Raw genomic sequence first — 18,605 nt, 5'->3', positions numbered from 1 at the left:
TGGGTCTTGATGGTATATAAACATTATCATTTAGATTTTGGTTTTGAATTTCTGCTGCTGTTATATAGATATTAAGTATTAAAATACACTATAAAGATATTAGCTACCTTACCTGTGTCAAATTTCAGACAAGGTAGATTTTAAACAAAAAATGTTACCGTTACCAGAGATAAAGAGCAACATTTCAGCAAAAATAACATATTGTGGACAGCAGATGAGTCCAAAATTATGATGCAGCTAATTATATAACTATGCATTATTTAAGAACAAAGCCAGAATTCAAAGGACATATAAAAAATCCTATTGTTTTGGCTTGAAATTTTATTCATTCGTTCTCAGTAAGGACTGAGTGGCACCTAGCAGATTTGAACATGTTTATCAAACTGGAAATAGTTAACGTATATTCAAAACTATATTGGGCACCTTCAGAACACAACTTCTTTCCATATGATAGTGAAGCATTTATCAGTTGGAGCATATGCTGGGACCTAAAACAAATGTTAGCACATTTAAAAGAAGTCGTGTCTTTCAGAATACCTTTTTTACTGCAGTGGAATTATACTAGCTATTAATCGTAAAATAAAGAAATCACTAAAATATTTGAAAAATAACAAATATATGGTTAAATAACTTATAATAAAATAAAAATTAAAAATCCTTTTGAGTTAAATGATGTTGCTAAAGCTGTCCTCAGAAGGACATTTATACATTTTACATGCATGTGTTAGAAAAGAGAAAATGGAAGAAAATCAAATTAAACTCACAATTTGTAGACTAAAAAAAGAGCAAAGACGAGGCCTAGAATCAACGAAATAGAAAATAGCAGTGTAATACAGAAAATAAACAGGGCCAAAATGTGGGTCTTTAAAAATAGTGATTAAGATTAACAATCTTTAGCAAAAATGATCAAGAAAAGTAAAGAGAGAGGGCACATATTTTAATAACAGGAATATAAAAAAAGATGCATAGCTACAAATATTAAGACATTAAATAGAAAATAAGAGTATCTTTGGAAAAATATTCAGAACATAGAACGTTTAGAGTCAATGGACAATTTCTTTGAAAAACAGAATTTTTAGAAAGTGACACAAGGAGCAACAATCAGTATAATCCTGTGACTACCAATTGTCTTGAAGCATAGTTTAAGAAAGGAAGAGAAAGGAGAGAAATGAAAGTCAGAAAACAAAAAAGGAATGCTTTCATCAGAAAATATATTTAAATATTTATTAAAAATAATATCATTGTGATCCAACTTATTCTAAAGAATGGAAAAGATAGAAAACTCATTTTGTTTTATTTTGTTTTGTTTGAGACACAGTGTCACTTTGTCACCTTTGGTAGAGCGCCAGGACATCACAGTTCACAGCAACCTCAAACTCTTGGGCTTAAGCAAATTCTCCTGCCTCAGCCTCCCAAGTAGCTGAAAGTATATGCACCTGCCATGATGCTCAGATGTTTTTTAGAGATGAGGTCTTGCTCTTGTTCAGGCTGGTCTTAAACTCCTGAACTCAAGCAATCCACCTGCCTTGGCCTCCCGAGTGCTGGGATTACAGGTGTGTGCCCAGCCAGAAAGCTCATTTTGAGAAAATTAAAACCTGATATCATAATAGATTTAGGACATTAGAAGGCAAAAGAAAAGAAAAAGGGAAAAAAGGAGGGAAGGAGCAAGGGAGGGAAGAGAAGAAGGGAAAGAACAAACAAAAACACAGGCTAGTCTTTCGTGAACACCAAGGAAAAAATTTTAATAAAGCCGTCAACAAAACTACTTCAGTGTTATATAAGAAGGATGTTAGTTCATGACCAAGTGGATTTTTATTCCAGGGACACAGGGCTGGCTTAAATTACAAAATTAATTTTTATATGTAAAATACTTTGCAAAGTCATCTCTGTGAATGCAGAAAATTCATTGGTAAAAACTTACATCTCTTAAATGATATAAAATATTAGTAAACTAGTAATAGAATGAGACATCTCTAATATGTAACATAAAGTATATCAAAAATACAAACGTACAGACAATAACATGCTTAATTGTAAAATATTGAAGAATTTCCCCCAGAGTCAAAGACAAGAAAAGAAACCCTCCTACTTGCCCCTATTTTCTAAGCAACACTATTCTGGAGATTGCAGTCAGTGTGGAGAAGGAAGAAAGGAACATAAGTTGCATGAACTTTAGAAAAGAAGCAATAGAAGTCTCATATTTGTAGGTGACATGACTGCCACATAGACAATGTTAGAAACTCCTTAAAACACTGAACTTTAGCCAGGCCACAAAATCAGAGGCAACCAGAAAAATCATTTGTATTTTTAAGTAGTGGAAACAATCATTAGAAATTCACCTGACTGAACGCGCAGGTGGTTTTCTCCTGCTCTATCCTAGAGCTCCATTTTTTACCATCATAGTACCAGGAGACCGTGAAATCGTCAAAGGCCCCAAATGACTGCAGTTTTCTCCTCTCCAACATTCTCAAAGGGATCCTGGCTGCTCTCCTTAGTTCCCTGATGTCTACAAACAGTGTTCTTTCATTTCCTTTGTAAACAATTTTCAGCTTCTGTAGTTACTGTCCCCCGGAGGTTGGAGGTGATACAAGCCAATCCATCATAGCTTACTGTGGAAGTCTGTATCATGTTTCTTTACTTCTACCATTATTAAAAATCCCTTGAACTTTTATTTTACAAAACTATCTTCAATTGAAATTAAGCCAAAATGACCTTTACTAAGAAGTTGTTCTAAATCTTTAATAGGTTTGAGACCTAATTTTATTTATCACACATTTTTCATATAATTTTTCTTGACATTCATTAAGATAGGAACACCATCTGTCTTAGTGTCTGTTTTATGCATTGGTATAGAATCAGATACACATTCTTAATACATGTTTCTAGGGGAAAAAAGTTGTCGCATTTTATGGATTCTAAAATGCATGTTTATGTTTCATTTTAATATCTCTAAAATCAAGACACATTTAAAAATCAATGCTGTCTTGTAATATGTCAGCCAAGTAGCTTCTCTCATACTTAAGAAGGTACTGAGATGAAAACACGTTAGAATATATTAAACATGATAATCACTGTATATTTGAACGAAAAATACTTAGTGTTATCCAAGATGACTAATTAAATGTCTGAATATTCTACCATGACTTAACCAATTATCACTGAGGAAACAAATGGGGCATAGATGTTGTCTTCTATTTATTAAAGTCTGAAAATCATCCCTCTGATACTGTTTTTTATTTAAATTCTGTTTTTTCTGTTTTTCATGAATCGAAAGACAAATGTGAGTTAATTTACAAATATTCATAGAAGAGATATAATCATCTCCATTAGATTCTTTAACAATGTTCTATATACAGACACAACTTTCCTTTACCTACTCATTCATTATTTTTGTATGATGACATTATTATCACAGAATCCTTGTCTGTGATTGTCCTAAAAGTGGATTAAAAATAACTGTACATTTTCAAAACCAGTACAAAAAATTTAGCTGAGCTCAATTTGTCTTGGGAGTTATATTAAAAAAAAAAAAAAAAAAGAGGACTATTCACCTGCACCTGAGTGTCTGTTTTTGTATGAACACATGTATATTTACAAATGCACATAGTAGCTACTATTTACTAGGTATTTACTATGTATTAGGACGTGAGCTAAGTTTTTTATGGCAATTTTCACCTGATCATTACAGTAACTAGGAGGAATTGAATTATTATTCCACAAGAGAGAAATTGTAAGCCTATCTGTCTCCAAAGAACATGCTCATAACCACTGTGTTAATTAGTGCCTTTCCTTGTGTGTGAAACATTTAAAATAAATACCACTATAGGAGCAACATCCTCAAACAATAGCCATCAGAAAAATCCGTGAAAAAAGTGAATCTCTTATGTCCACGTGAGGAAAATATAGCAATGAATGGCAGCACAAGAAGATTAGGACTAATCTTAGAGGGTTAGAGTAATGCCATTGTAGGGCCAGAGTAATGCCATTGTAGGGCCAGAGAGGCAGGAAGAGCCAGAGAAGGCTCTTGAGAGATAAAGTGTTTGAGCTGGTCTTGAAGCAATATTTCCATAGGCTTCAGAGAGAAGAAAGGCCTGTAGCTAAGGATAATAGCCTTAAATAAAGGTTCAGATGTTGGAATGATCGAGCATGTTCAAGTCATTATCAGTGTTTCATTTGTTTAAATTCCAACTATTAACACCACCTTAGAAAAATAAACCAAGTAAGTGGAAACTGATGAAAGCACTACCTGTATTAATGTTAAAGCTGACATTGAAAAACTTTCCATATACTTGTGAGAAATCATGTGCTTTCTAATCCTAAAATTACCCACCCAGTGCAGTTAGAGTTACCCACTCAGCATAGAACAGACATGTCCTTCAGGGAGGTCCTACCAAGATAAGAAAAACAGGAAGGAAGGAGTTTGGCCATGCTTGTCAGGGTTTTCCTTTTAAAGTTCTTTATCCTTCTAAGTGACTCAGCCCTCCCCTAGGTGGGGGTCAAGACCTGAGAGAGGCTGACGGTGTTATTTTAATGGGGTTCATGACAGAGAAAGGAACATGAGGGCTGGAGACGTGGGCATCAGTCCACCTTGATCTAACTTAAAAATCTGCATCTAAAATCTCAGAAAGTGGCTATTTCCTTAATTTGCCACATGATGCAATGCTAGAGATCCTGTCCTTTATTCCCAGCTCCTCTTAAATATTCCTAATTAAAGAGAAGAATTAAAACACACCTCTTCAAATGGCTCAAGAGATCTCCTAAGTCATCTCAAAAAGGCATTACTTAAAAAGAACAGTCTTGAAATAAGGAAAACATACTGTTCTCTGTCATTTTTGGAATGAGGAGGGACGTGTGTGTGTGTGTGTGTGTAAATGTATTTTCACCAAAGCGTAAGAAAAACTTTATAAAAGAAAATGTTTCTCAGCTTAAATTCTGCTATCCTTTTTACTGTACCTCATTTGTGTTCACTAGTTCAAAATATTAAGTCTGAATACATAAAAATTTGGGATAGAATCGTTGTACCCTGAGATAACATAAACTTTCATGGTTTTGGAAGAGACATGATTAGAAGACTCTATTTTCTATATTTTCTTAATTTCCAGAATTTATTTGCTCCTCATCGAATCTTCAGGGAAACTCTATTAAGTTGGAGTCCTTTTAAATCTTCTGGATATTCATTGCTACTTGTTTTCATCTCATTGATCCTTTCTGTTGTCAGTGGCTGTGTTTAAAAGAGCATTTTAAAATTTTATCATGAAAAAGAGTGTCTGGGTTCTGGTAACTAAGGAATTTTCCACCAAAACTGTGGGCAATGTGGAGGCTTCCTGGCAAATGTAACTAGTGGCTTCAATTTAAGGCCTGATGCATAAGGTTTGTTGAGGTCTTGTGCACCATTGTGGAGAATTAGTATTCCCATAGTTTTAAGCACTGTTTGTTAATGCTGCAAAGTTCTTTAAGGCAAGAGGATGCCTAGATTGCCCAAGAAATGGTAAGAAGTTCAGTTTGGTTGAGAATAAGCATCAAGCAGAAAAAAGTTGTGGTGCAATCAAGATAGTGGTTTTGTCAAATGAAGGGGATGAATGATAACAGAGTTGAGAGAGTGATTGGAACAACCAAAATTTACATAAAATAAGCAAAGAGTCACACTGGGGAAGTAAGGGAGAGTAAAAAAAATCACAGAGCCTGAGGTGCCTGTAACTCAAAGGAGTAGGACCCCATCCCCATATGCCGGAGGTGGCGGGTTCAAACCCAGCCCTGACCAAAAACTTCAAAAAAATAAAAAAAAAATCACAGAGCCAATGGATTGAAAGTCCCTATAATATAAAATGATTTTAGAAGCCAGAACACCAGAGAGAGTAAATTAGAAACAAATAAGAGATATTTATCCCATAGTAAGATTCATAAAATAGACATTATGGAAAAGTTGCAATTATTAACTTATAAAAGCAAAGTGTTAGATATGTCAGTAAAGTGGGTGAATGACACAGTTTTGAAGTCAATATCCCTGAACCATTAGACCAGAGGAATTCAAGGAATGTAGATGGCAGAGTTTTGTGGATCACATAGTGATCTTTGAAAACTCTAACACTACCAAGGAAGTGTTACAGAGTGTCATAGTGAACCAAGAACTAACATTTTTAAGAAATAAGAGAGTTATAACCTATTATACCAAGACTAGACATGATAATTTCAAGGTAGCTAGTGTGAGTGTGGGTATGACTAAAAAGGTGGTGTCTGTGGTCCCACCTGCACCCATTTGGATGATAGAAGGCTTTCTAGAGGACCAGATGTCTATCCCAGTGTGAAATCCAGTTCCCTATCCCTGTGGATTCCTCATGAATAAAAAGACCTATTAAAGTTGTTGTCCTAGACCATTGTGGAGGCTCACGGTGACCTCTGTTGTGGGAGGATAAGATTATATGAGAGTTGAAATTTGGGTAAGGATAAATATTATCCGACCATGAAGTTTCCATATTAATCCTTGATGATGGTGGTAGATGACCTAAGAAATACTCCGTATTGTTCTCAGGACAAATTCCAAATATGTGATGTATATGAAACTTAATATGTACTTATTTCTCCAAGCTCATCTTTCTCTACCTTCCCTTTGCTTCATCCTAGCACATAACATTACAGACACAGGAACTGTTTGTGCTTTACCAGATTATGTCAGGCAATCGATCTCACACCCCAGGGACTTTCCCGTTGTTGTTTCCTTTGCACAGAATGTCCTTCTGCATTCTTCACTTGACAACTCCTATTTGTCCTTTGTCTTTCATTTGAAATGCAACAACTTCTGAGAATATGTTTTCTTTCTCTCTCTTTATTCACCTCTTTCATGGCATTTATAATAATGCTTTGAATTGCCTGTTTATCTGAAATCTCTAACTGTACAAAAATGGCACCTCGTGAGCTGGGACTTTCTTCTTTACCTTTTATCTCCAGTTCATACCAAATTATTCTCCAGTTCATTACAAATTATTCTCTCTGTGTTGGCCACCTCTTTGTAAAAATTTTTAATGAATATTTTATAAGTAAAGAAACATTTAGCTACAATTTCTCATTTTCTTCATATACAGTGACTTTATGGGTGAACGTTGGGACACTACTTTTTCTTAATATACTCATGAATTGATAGCCCCTTAGGTTGATTCCACTTCTCTGCATTTGTGAATTGTTCTGTGATAAACATTGAGATACAGGTAAGTTTATGATAAAATGACTTCTTTTCCTTTTGCTAAATAGCCAGTAGTAGGATTGCTAGATCAAATGGTAGGCTTACATATGTTTCTTTGGGGAATCTCTATGCTATTTTTTATAGAGGTGGTACTAATTTGAAGTCCCACCAACAGTGTATAGCATTCCTTTCCCTCTGCATCCACACTACTTCTATTACTTTTTTAACTTTTAATTTTTATTTACTTTGTTTTATTTCAGATTAACATGAGGGTATAAATGGGCAGGTTACAATATTTGCATTTGTTATGTAAGGTACCTGTTGTAGTTGTGTGCCTCTCACCTAGGAGCTGTGCCCTATACCTTTACATTGTGCCCATTAGGGGAGAGCACACAACCCCTTTTCTCTCTCCCTTTCCCCTTCCCCTCTCTCCCAACTTGAATTAAATTGGGGTTTTCTCTTGTGTGGGCCTCTATTAGTTTGTCCACTGGCTTCATATTGGTATTGAATTCATTGTATACTTGCTTTTCCATTCTTGTGATACTTTACTAAAGAGAATGTTCTCCAGATCTACCCAGGTTAATACAAAAGCTGTAAAGTCTCCATCTTATTTTATGGCTGAAACAGCCATACATATACCACAGGTTATTGATCCCTTAATGGGTTGATAGGCACTTGGATTCATTCCACATCTTGGCAAGTACAAATTGAGCTCCAAAAAACAATCTAGTGCAAATGCTCCTATGAGGAAGTGATTTTTTTTTTCTTTTGCCTAGCAATGGGTTACAGAATCATATGGAAGACCTATTTTGAGTTTTTTGAGGATTCTCCATACTTCTTTCCAAAGAGGATGTATGAGTTGGCAATCTCACCAACAGTGTAAAAGTGTTCCCTTCTCTTTACATCCATACCAGCACCTGCAACTTGGGACTTTGTGATGTAGGCTGTTCTCACTGGGGTTAGGTGATATCTCAGGGTGGTTTTGATTTGCATTTCTCTGATGATTAGGGATGATGAGTATTCTTTCATATGTTTGTTTCCCGTTAATTTGTCTCCTTCCAAGTTCCTGTTTGTATCTCTTGCACAGTGATAAATGGGATTGCTTCCTCTTTTTTGTTGATTAATTTGAGTTCTCTGTAGATTGTAGTTATCAACCCTTTGTCAGATTTGTAACATGCAAGTATCTTTTCCCATTTCTAAGTTTGTCTATTTGCTTTAATTGTTGTGTCCTTAGCCATAGAGAAGCTTCTTAGCTTAATTAAATTTCATTTATTCAGTTTTGTTTTGTTGTAGTTGCCAATTAGTTTTCTTAACAAAATCTTTCCTGGGGCTGATATCATCAAAAGTTTTTTCCATGGGGTGGCACCTGTAGCTCAAAGGAGTAGGGGTGCTGGCCCCATATGCTGGAGGTGGCAGGTTCAAACCCAGCCCTGGCCAAAAACTGCAAAAAAAAAAAAAAAATTTTTTTTCCCATGCTTTCTTCAAAGTTGTTTTTTTTTTTTTCTTTTTAAAATCATTTTATGTGTTAGATTTAAATACCTGGGAATATATCTAACAAAGCAGGTGAAGGATCTCTAAGCAGACAATCATGAAACCTGAAGAAAAGAAATAGCAGAAGACAATAAAGAATATACTGTGCTCTTGGCTGGGAAAAAAAAATCAACATTGTTAAAATGTCTATACTACCCAAAGCAATCTTCAGATTTAATGCAATCCCCATTAAAATACCAACATCATACTTTGAAGAATTTGAAAAATTAGTTCTTCATTTTGTAAGGAACCATAAAAAACCCTGTATAGCCTAGGCAATTCTTAGAAATAAGAACAAATCTGGGGCATTGGCATCATTGTACCAGACATTGGATTTTATTACAAGTCCACAGTGATCAAGATAGCATAGTTTTGGCAGAAAAATAGAGATATAGACATATATAACATAACAGAAAATCTAGAGATGAAACCAGCCTCTTGGTGCCATCTGATCTTCGATAAACCAAACAACTGCATACCCTGGGGAGAATCACTATTCAATAAATGGAGCTTGGAGGACTGGATAGACACATGTAAAACACTAAAACTAGACCCACACCATTTGCCACTTAAAAAAATGGGCTTACAGTGGATAATGTTTTAATAATGGCCATTTAATAATGGCTATGGTGACAGGAGTAAGAAGATAGCTCATTGTGGTTTCAATTAGCATCTGCATTTTCCTGATGTTGAGCATTTTTTTCATACATTTTTGCCCATTTGTCAATCTTTTGAAAAACTATTCATGTCTTTTGTCCACTTTTTAATGGAATTGTTTTATTTTCTTGCTGATTCATTTGGGGTTTTTGTAGATTCTAGATATTAGCTCATTATTGAATGTACAGTTCAGTTCGTGAATATTCTCTCATTTTTAGGCTATTTACTTTGTTGATTATTTCTTTTGCTCTGCAAAATCTTTTCTATTTAATTAAGCTCAATTTATTTTTGTTGTTATATTTGCCTTTGGGATCTTGGTAACAAGTTCTTTGCCTAGGCAGATGTCCAGAAGACTATATTTTCCATTTTCTTCTAGAACTTTTATTTTTTCACACCTTATATTTAAGTCTCTTAGCCAATGTTACCTAATTTTGCACATGGTGAGAGAGAGGGGTCCTATTTCATTCTTCTGTATGTGGCTATCCAGTTTTCCCAGCACCATTTATTCAGTAGGGCAGGCTTTCCCCAGTTTATGTTGTTGTCTGCTTTGTTGAAGATCAGTTGGTTGTACACAGATGGTTTTATTTCTTAGTTTGCTATTCTGTTCCTTTGGTCTATGTTTCTACTTTTATATCAATACCATTCTGTTTTGGTTACTATAGCTTTGCAATACAATTTGAAGTAATATGATGTCTCCAGCTTTTTTTGTTTGTTTGTGTTTTGGGATTTTTTTTTTTTTTTTGCTAAAATTGCTGTGACTTTTTGGGTTCCTTTTTGGATCCAAATGAAGACCAGAAGTATTTTTTCTAGATCTGTGAAACATGATGTGGGTATTTTGATGGGGATTGCTTTAAATCTGTAAATCACCCAGCAGTGTGGACATTTAGATTATATTGGTGCTACCAATCCATGACCATGGGATGTTTTTCTGTTTGCTTGTGTCATCTATGATTTCTTTCATCAGTGCTTTCTAGTTTCCCTTGTAGAGATTTTTCACCTGCTTGGTTAAGTATATTCTGAGGTATTTTATTTTGTTTATAGCTATTATAAGTGGTATTGATCCCTTGATTTGACTCTCAGCATGATTGTTATTAGTGGGAATAATTCCCCTCTCAGTGGGAATGTTTTAGAGCAGGTAATCAATAAACCTTGTTGTTAGAAAATCATTTCATTTCCTAAAGTAATTTATTATTCTGAACATTCATGTACAATTGCAAAATTCCAAGTAATTTTCCAAGTACCATCACCTCTGTAAACCTGCCATCATTAGAATTCAACAGCAGCACTCTTAAAAAGATTACAAAAGGAAAGAAAAAAATAAAGTACAGACATGTAATGGAGATTAGAAGAGCAAGATTGCTTGAAAGTCATGATTTTTGTTAAGGTATATTTTTAGCAAAGTTACCAAATCTCTGCCCATTGACAAACCTATATGTTTTGAATATAAATATAATTTTTGCATGAAAATTACCTCTCAATTATTGCTTATGTTTCAGATGTTAGGGGATGAATTATCCCCCCAAATTAAAAGTATGCTGGAAAGAAAACTGAGGTCATTTCAGGTTCATACCGGGTTTTTAGACTGTTCTCTTTATTTAATCCCTATATGATATGCTTTAGGGTATAAATAAATCTAAAATTTTTGTAAGATTATAGAATCTTTATTTTGTAACTTTATCATGAAGTTCTACCATCACTGAGGTTTGTTCTTCAGAGTGAGTGAGCGTCTTCTCATTGTATGGATTTGAGAGCTGTGGATATGATCTATCCTTTGTATCATGGTACCACAACCCTGCTAGTATGGAACTTGTCCACTGTGTTCAAAACATTATATCTTCAGGAATTATCAGTAAAATGTAAATGCCAAGGAAAAGCCATCATTAGACACTTAGTCTATCATGCTGTCTTTCTACAAGAGCAGGAAGAGGGAGGGAATGTAGCATAGAAAGGGTTGGGTGTAGACACAAAGAAAATGACATTGCAAGGTGTTACATAAATAAAAGTTATACATCTAGTAAGAATAAGAATCAAAATGTAAATCTAAATTTGGCCTCAAAGCCACATCAACATGTAGAAGCACAGAGTGTTTCTCGGGGTAAGCTGATCTGGTAGTACCCTCTGTGAAGTTGGGCAGCAGGTAGAAAAGAGATCTTTGGTCACATGGTACAGAAAGCATTGAGAGACCATTTCTCAGAGAAATGGAAAACATGAGAGAGAATTTTAGCCTTTATTGTGCTTTTTACAATGAACCAGAAAAATAAAAAATACTCTTTTCTTGGAACTTCTGGTCCAAATCCATTAATGGCCTTCCTTGCCTGGGAATCACAGGCCAGATGGTGGCAACATGCCAAGCCACGCATCTCTTTCTGCTTAAGTCTTCTCCAATTCTCTTTCCTGACTGAGATACAATGAGGAGGTGTATTGATTTCAGCTTAGATTCTCATCTGGGTCATTCAGCAAGTGACATTTGTTCACTGCTGGAGACAGGGAGACACTGTCGATCTCTCCCTAGAGGACAGTTGACTAAGTGTGGTAAGACTGCTGACACTCCATCCCTTGTCTAGATTTGTTTTACATAACAATATGTCAGAGCTCTTCAAGGAACAATGCCTGATATTTCTCTGGTTTCTCTTCTGACATCTAGGAAGGAGACATAAGCACTTGGAAAGTGCTGTTTCTTCATAGGCACACTCTCAGGAGCCAGATCAATGACCTCCGTTCCAACCTCCTCCTGCTTCTCTCCTCTCCCTCTTCTGCCACATCCCACATGGTAATCTGTGACAGAGGAGCACGAATTCTGTACTTAATTCTCAGGGAGGCAGTCTGGGATGAGTCTTCAGTTTCCTCATTTCATTTCTAAGATGAAAGAATTGAATAAGTTGATATCTAAAATTGCATATTTCTGTGATCATGGTCACTGTGCTATTATTTCAGTAGCATACACCAAAATATCTGCGTGATGCTTTTAATGGAAACTCATTATGAGAAAATTCCAAATTAAGAATCAAGCAACTGATGTTTATGTCCCAGATCTGGTACTAAAAAATTGTGGTAGCCCGAGTGTATAATTTCAACTCTCTGACCTTTGGTTGTAGTTGGATTAGATGATCTCTGATATTCTTTCTAGCCATAAATAGTCTAATTTGTATAATTTCTCTTTTCCTATTAGTATATGTTTTATTTACTCTTAAACAAATGATTTTAGAACTTAAAAAAGGGAGTCTGTTTATGTTCTATTCTTTATTTATTTAGTGTCTTTTCTTGACAAGAACCATGACTAAACTGGCATAGGAGAGGAAGAAAGTTTATCAGAAATATTTATGTCACCCAAATTTTCTTTGTCTTTCTTCAAAAGATGAGCTACATGTAAGTTTATTTAATTTGACATTAGGTCAGGTTACTGTTGTCCATAAAAGCCAATACATGGCAAAGAAGAAAAAATATATTTTTCCTTTCTTTTTTAGAACATAAGTCTTAAAAAATCACTAAGAATATTTTTTTACTCCATGAACAAGATTAAAGGCAATGATATTAAACTTAAAGAAAGCACATTCCATCCAGCATCTCCTATAACTAGCAACACAGTTTTCACAAATTATTATCATTAGTACTTTATTTTTTTTAGCCATCAAATTTTGTATGTTGTTAAGGAATTGGTCAGGGCAAAAAAACTACATTAATATGCATAAATTCTACAAGTACACTTCCTTTAGAAACTGTTTGAAAAGAAAAATAAAAAGTAAGATTTTTTTCTTTCTTCCCCCCCACCCCCCGCATGGAAGACTAGAGGGAAAGAAAAGAGGCTTCATTTTTTAAATATCAGATTCCAGGTCAACTACAAATTCATTACTCAAATTCTCCTTGAGAAACTTCTGGTCACCTGGATCAAGAAGTTGTTGCCTTACTGTTAAGGGATGAATAATAGCTTAGTAATAATATTTCTCTATAAAAGTAGCAATTATTATTTTTTTCCTTTTATTCTTTACAAGGCACTAAAGCAAGGATTGGTTAACTCTGAGGTTAATTCAAGAATTCAAACATGAGAAAGGAGAGAGAAAAAATATTTAAATCTTTAATGTATAAATCATTGTTCAGTTTCACAACTCATAGTCATTTAAATTGACAGTATTAATGAAAATAAAAAAGTACTCAGGGGTGAAGTGGGTGACATGGCTCTGAGTGTGGCTTCTGTGGTGTGAACCTTTGGCAAGTTCCTGTACTTCTCAGGGATCCATTTTCTCACTTGTCAAATGAAGGAAGGGGCCTAGTCTCTAAATTACCTTTCAGCTCTGACCCTATGGGATCAAATGCAAATTCTAATTCAGCAATGACAGCATTGAAAACCACCTATATAACAAGGCCAGAGATAGTTCCAATTTTGGTGAGCAAAAGTTGAATTTTTTCAATTACTCTAAAAAATTACTCTATTGTTCTTGATGCTGATTAGAAATATAGTAATACCACCTGCAAAAATAAAACAAGTACAAACTCAAAAAGAAAATGGATTTGGAGAGCCTTTGATAATCCCCTATATCAATTCTGCAATAGCAGAAGGTAGATATGGGGCAAGTGCCTGTTATCTTGGCTCGCGTGATCCTTCTCTTGGAGCAACTGCTCCCAGAGGTCTATTCTGGTGAAGAATGCAATCACAATCTACCCCGTGGGCAGAAAATGCTTGACACTAACCCCCTACTCTAATCTGTCCTTTATAAAAAAGAAACTCATCCCACATGGCAAACAGGTTGATGCTAGGACTCAATCTTGTACATGTAAATTGAAATCCAAGACAATCTTGTGTTCTGAATTCCAAATATATTCTGAAAATGAATGTGGTTCTATACTTTTTCAAAAGTCTTCAGTTTTTTACTAAATGACACAATCAAGTCACAGAGATTGAAGGAGGTGACTGTACCCAACAGTGGAGTAGAGGAAGAACTGATGTCATCTCATCTGCCAGGGGGTGAACTCTCCAGTCATCTCATACAGCACACAAAGCCTGCCACCCTCATAGAGAAACTTCTTATATTGTGGCTAAGCTGTGACCTTCACAGGACAGATTATTCTCTTCTGTTGTCTTTGACCCCAACTGGGCATTGCACTGAAAGATGTGAAAACCTGTCAGATGTGCAGCTATTAAAACTGAGAGGCCAAGGAATTGGGCTGTTTGACTTCCTAGCAGGTACAGAAAAATGTAAAGATACTGATTGTAAATACAAACCCCAATCAATATCACTGATAAAGAGCTGGATTTTCAAGGTCAGATAACCCTATGAGTAATGTAAAAACATTAGGAAAATTTAAAAAAAAATTATAATAGTGATAGCATTCGGTAACATTTGTTAAGCACATACTGTATCTTAGTCCCTGTTCTAAACACCCCCAATAATCATTTTATGTAACAACTCCAGTATGGTTTACTATTTTTCCATGTGAAAAAAATGAAGTGAAAGAGATAAAATAACCCATCAAGGTTACAGAGCACAACAATATCAAACTAATAAATAGTTGCTTTTCATTTGTCAAAAAATGCCTTATTTTTTCATTTGTCAAAAAATGCCTTATTTATTTATTAAAAAATAAATATTAGAACTTTTATTGACATCCTGGGTGAAAGAATTCCAGTAGAGAGGTAGTTTAAAAGTGAGTCCTTAGAATAAAGATCAAGTAAGGCCAAGTTTTTAAACCTATAATTTTGCAGTGTATCCCCGGGAGTGATTTGACATCCTGGGGAACATTTTGTGATTTGACCTTTTGCAACCGTTGCCTGCAGTTGCCTGAATTTGAACATTCTTTTTTCCAGCTGCTTTCAAAGCCATAGAAAGCTTGGTATTCTGATAACATTAGGTTTCTCAACCTCTGAGGAGTCTTTTCTTTAAGAAAATGTCAGTAATCAGGTCCCGCTTCAAATGCAAAGTTATGCCAGTCTCACCGAAAGGATGAAAATGACATGAAAATAAAGCATCTCTAATACCAAGAAGAGGTTTAGAGTTTTGAGTTATATTTGTTAATAACATTTCTCTTCTTGCCTCCTGATTCTGGAGCCATTTGTGAGGTATAGTGAAATAGATTTCAGATATATTTCAAATATCTTCCTCATTGTTGTAGCATTGGTTTGTAGAATTAGTTTTTAATTGCAACTGAGGTTCTTACTGTATTCCCCAATCCAAGGAAGAGGTGGTTGTGCAAGACCCATATCCTTAAAATAGCTGCCTGAGAGGAGCCGTTGAATACATATAGTTGGTGTGGAGGGATTGAGTACCATTCAGTAGGTCTACCTCTAAACATCAGTCTGTGCCTTGACCAAGAGAGCTCATCAAATGAAGAACAGAAACAAGAAATTACTACATCTATCCAGCGAGGAAACACCTGTCTGGCCAAGGGTCTCGTTTCACCATCAGGTAACAGAAAGTAAATGATGAGGGAGAAGGAAGACTCAAATCTTTATTTCTAATACTTTTAAAAGGGTAAATATCTGATCAGGCAAAAAATGAGGGAAAATTCAGGAAATTATGAACTCCCAAAGAGGAATGAATGTGTCCCACAGCAAGCCCTACTAAATATTTGTATTTTAGGCTATAGTCAATGTTCTCTATAAACCTAATTCTATGATTATATATTATATATTTGTGTGTTTGAAAAGGACAGACATCTTCCTATAGCACAGAAACACATTTCTACTGATGTGCATGGTGACCTCCAAGGATACAGTATGCTGTGTCACACAAAACCAAATGTCCCTGATTGAAGACGTTATTATTTTTGGTATATTAGGAAACCAGTGCTCAATGAAACAGATTTTTAGAAATATTACTTTAAGATTAATCTTTTTCTTTTTCTTTCTTTCTTTTTTTTTTGGCTGGGGCTGGGTTTGAACTCACCACTCTCAACATGGCGCCCTACTCCTTGAGCCATAGGCACTGCCCTTTTTCCTTTTTTTTAACCTTCTTTCTTAACATTTCAAATTACTTTCTGGGAGCTCTCAAACTTTGGTATAAACGTTAAAACAATGAATGAAATAAGCTATGAGCTTAAAAAGAAGGAAAATTTTAATAATTTATGAAAATATTCATTTGTAAAAACTAAACTTACATAGATATTTATAAAGACTAAAAATGTTTATTTTCAAATTCATAAGGAAATGTCCATCTAATTGTGATTTGAACTCTATGTCATGATTCAAACATCCTCCAATATTCGTGCTGACCTGAACTCATTACATCTGTTTTCTTATTAGAATTAGTGGGAAATGATGGGTAAACCTGGAATTTAGGGTCACAGGTTGGTTAGATGCCTACCCCAAAATTAGTAGATACAAGAAAATTTGAAACTTTTTATGTTAATCAGTGATGTTTAATAAGAGTAAAACATAGATTTTAAGTGGCATTCAAAGTGGTCAGAAGAGTCTTTATCACATAAAGAAGAATCAAATATGGCAATAATTACAAAAAACATTAATCATTACCAATAACATTGTGAGGTTGCCATGATGGATTTTATCTTCTCTCTTTCACAGGTAAGGAAACTGAAGCTTAGATGGGTTACTTAAAATAACTTCCTAATATCCAGACTTAGTTTTTGACTAATTTGGGACGAGAACTCAGTTCTTTACTATAAGATATCTTCCTGTTTTCACTAATTGATACGTACGAAACAGCTTTCTAAGAAACAAGATTTTGTCCCCAGAGTAGATGGAACAAGTGCCTTTTCATGGTTAAAGACTCTGTTTTCCAGGACAGACCTGTGAACCATACATTTTTCTATTGGGAATTCTTCCTCTTTTCCACAGATCACAAACAGGATTTCTATTCATTTACTCTGCAAAGTACAGTCTCTTCATCAGAATGGCAAAATATGACACACAGGCCCCTGCTCTGTGACTCTGCTACAATGACACTAACAAGTCGATTGTAATCTCCAACTCAAAGGAGCACAGAGTTCTTCTAAAGCTTACCTAATTGCGCATGAGTGAACAATCACAATCTTTCTCAGGATTTCTCAGAGCTTTGCTGATACCTCCCTAGATACCAATTTCTTTACAAAGTCTAATTTTGTCATACAAAGTTAACAGAAATAACTCAACTTTCGCACGAGCTCCTTATCAGTATCTTTCTTCTGAAGTGCTAAAAATATTTCTAGGGAACTACGACAGCTAAGAGTTAAAAATGAATTCACATTTTGGAATTTGTCCTAAAATGGGACTTCTGAAACAGGTAAATTAGGTCTTTAACATCATGAGAATATCCTGCATAGAAAGTATGCATGAAAGGATATTTTGTTTTCTTTAACTAAGAAGCCTTGTTGATATGTAATCGGTCTGTGATTCAGAGCCGGAGTTGAACAAAAAAAGAGTATAATTTTACTGACACAAATCTGTTAACTATATTAAGGTGGGAGTGTATTAAAAGTCTTCACGGATACCTTGATATTGGGATAAACAAGAATTATACAAGCTGAGCTGCTTTACTCTTACTTCTGAAAGTTGCAAATAGCCCTGCAACAAAGATTAAAAACGTATCACTTAACAGGCAAGTACCCTACCAATGTTATAGAAGTTATTTTGCAAAACAACAGCCCTCAGGAAGCTGTGTCTACCACTTTATCCATACACCGTGCTTGAAAGATGACAGAAGACTTTCCCTGGCATTAGCCAATGTGATTCTCACAATATCCTCAGTAGTACAAATGTTTATCTGTGCTCTAATGGAAGAATTTAAATCACTTACCCTGTTTCCTATACCCTGTTATCATTATCTCATGTACTGGAATCCTGGGATTAGATCTGTTACTGTGAATTACTTAGCATTTATGTAAGACATGTTTTAATATCTTGTCAGACATTTGCAAGAGTAGACTTAATTATGCTGGGGAAATTGCATTCCTTTTTGATGGATCAAAGTAGTGAATGTATTCATTTGTATGTGTAGTTACGGATTTCTGAGCAGAGTTGTTATATTTATGTAGATCCCAAGGTATGTTCATTTGCTGAATATTTAGAATTTGATGATGAACTCGGAGTAATGAGTAGCATTACAGAAGTCCACATCAGGCCAGGCATCTGCGGTGACTATTTGGAGAGTGAGGAACAGAAGCTTTTGAACTAATAAAGAGAATTGTCTGGTAAAAGAGTACAGAAAATGGAGATACTAGCAATTACCTTACTGTGTGAACCCGGGGAAAACCTCTACACTCTGAAGGCTTTGCAAATATTGAGCATCTTTTTTATCTAAAGCTGTTCTCCATG

General features: G+C 35.1%; 1 protein-coding gene across 2 annotated transcripts in view; it reads left to right on the top strand.

The window, feature by feature from the left end:
• GABRG2 (gamma-aminobutyric acid type A receptor gamma2 subunit) overlaps window positions 1-18,605 on the top strand; it is a 93,636-nt gene that overhangs the window by 54,162 nt on the left and 20,869 nt on the right. The window lies entirely within an intron of this gene.

Source organism: Otolemur garnettii, unplaced genomic scaffold, assembly GCF_000181295.1.
Source record: "Otolemur garnettii isolate 467f Iridium unplaced genomic scaffold, OtoGar3 scaffold00003, whole genome shotgun sequence".
Lineage (NCBI taxonomy): Eukaryota > Metazoa > Chordata > Mammalia > Primates > Galagidae > Otolemur > Otolemur garnettii.
Note: the sequence above shows the minus strand (reverse complement) of the source record. Positions and strands in the feature narration are given on the sequence as shown.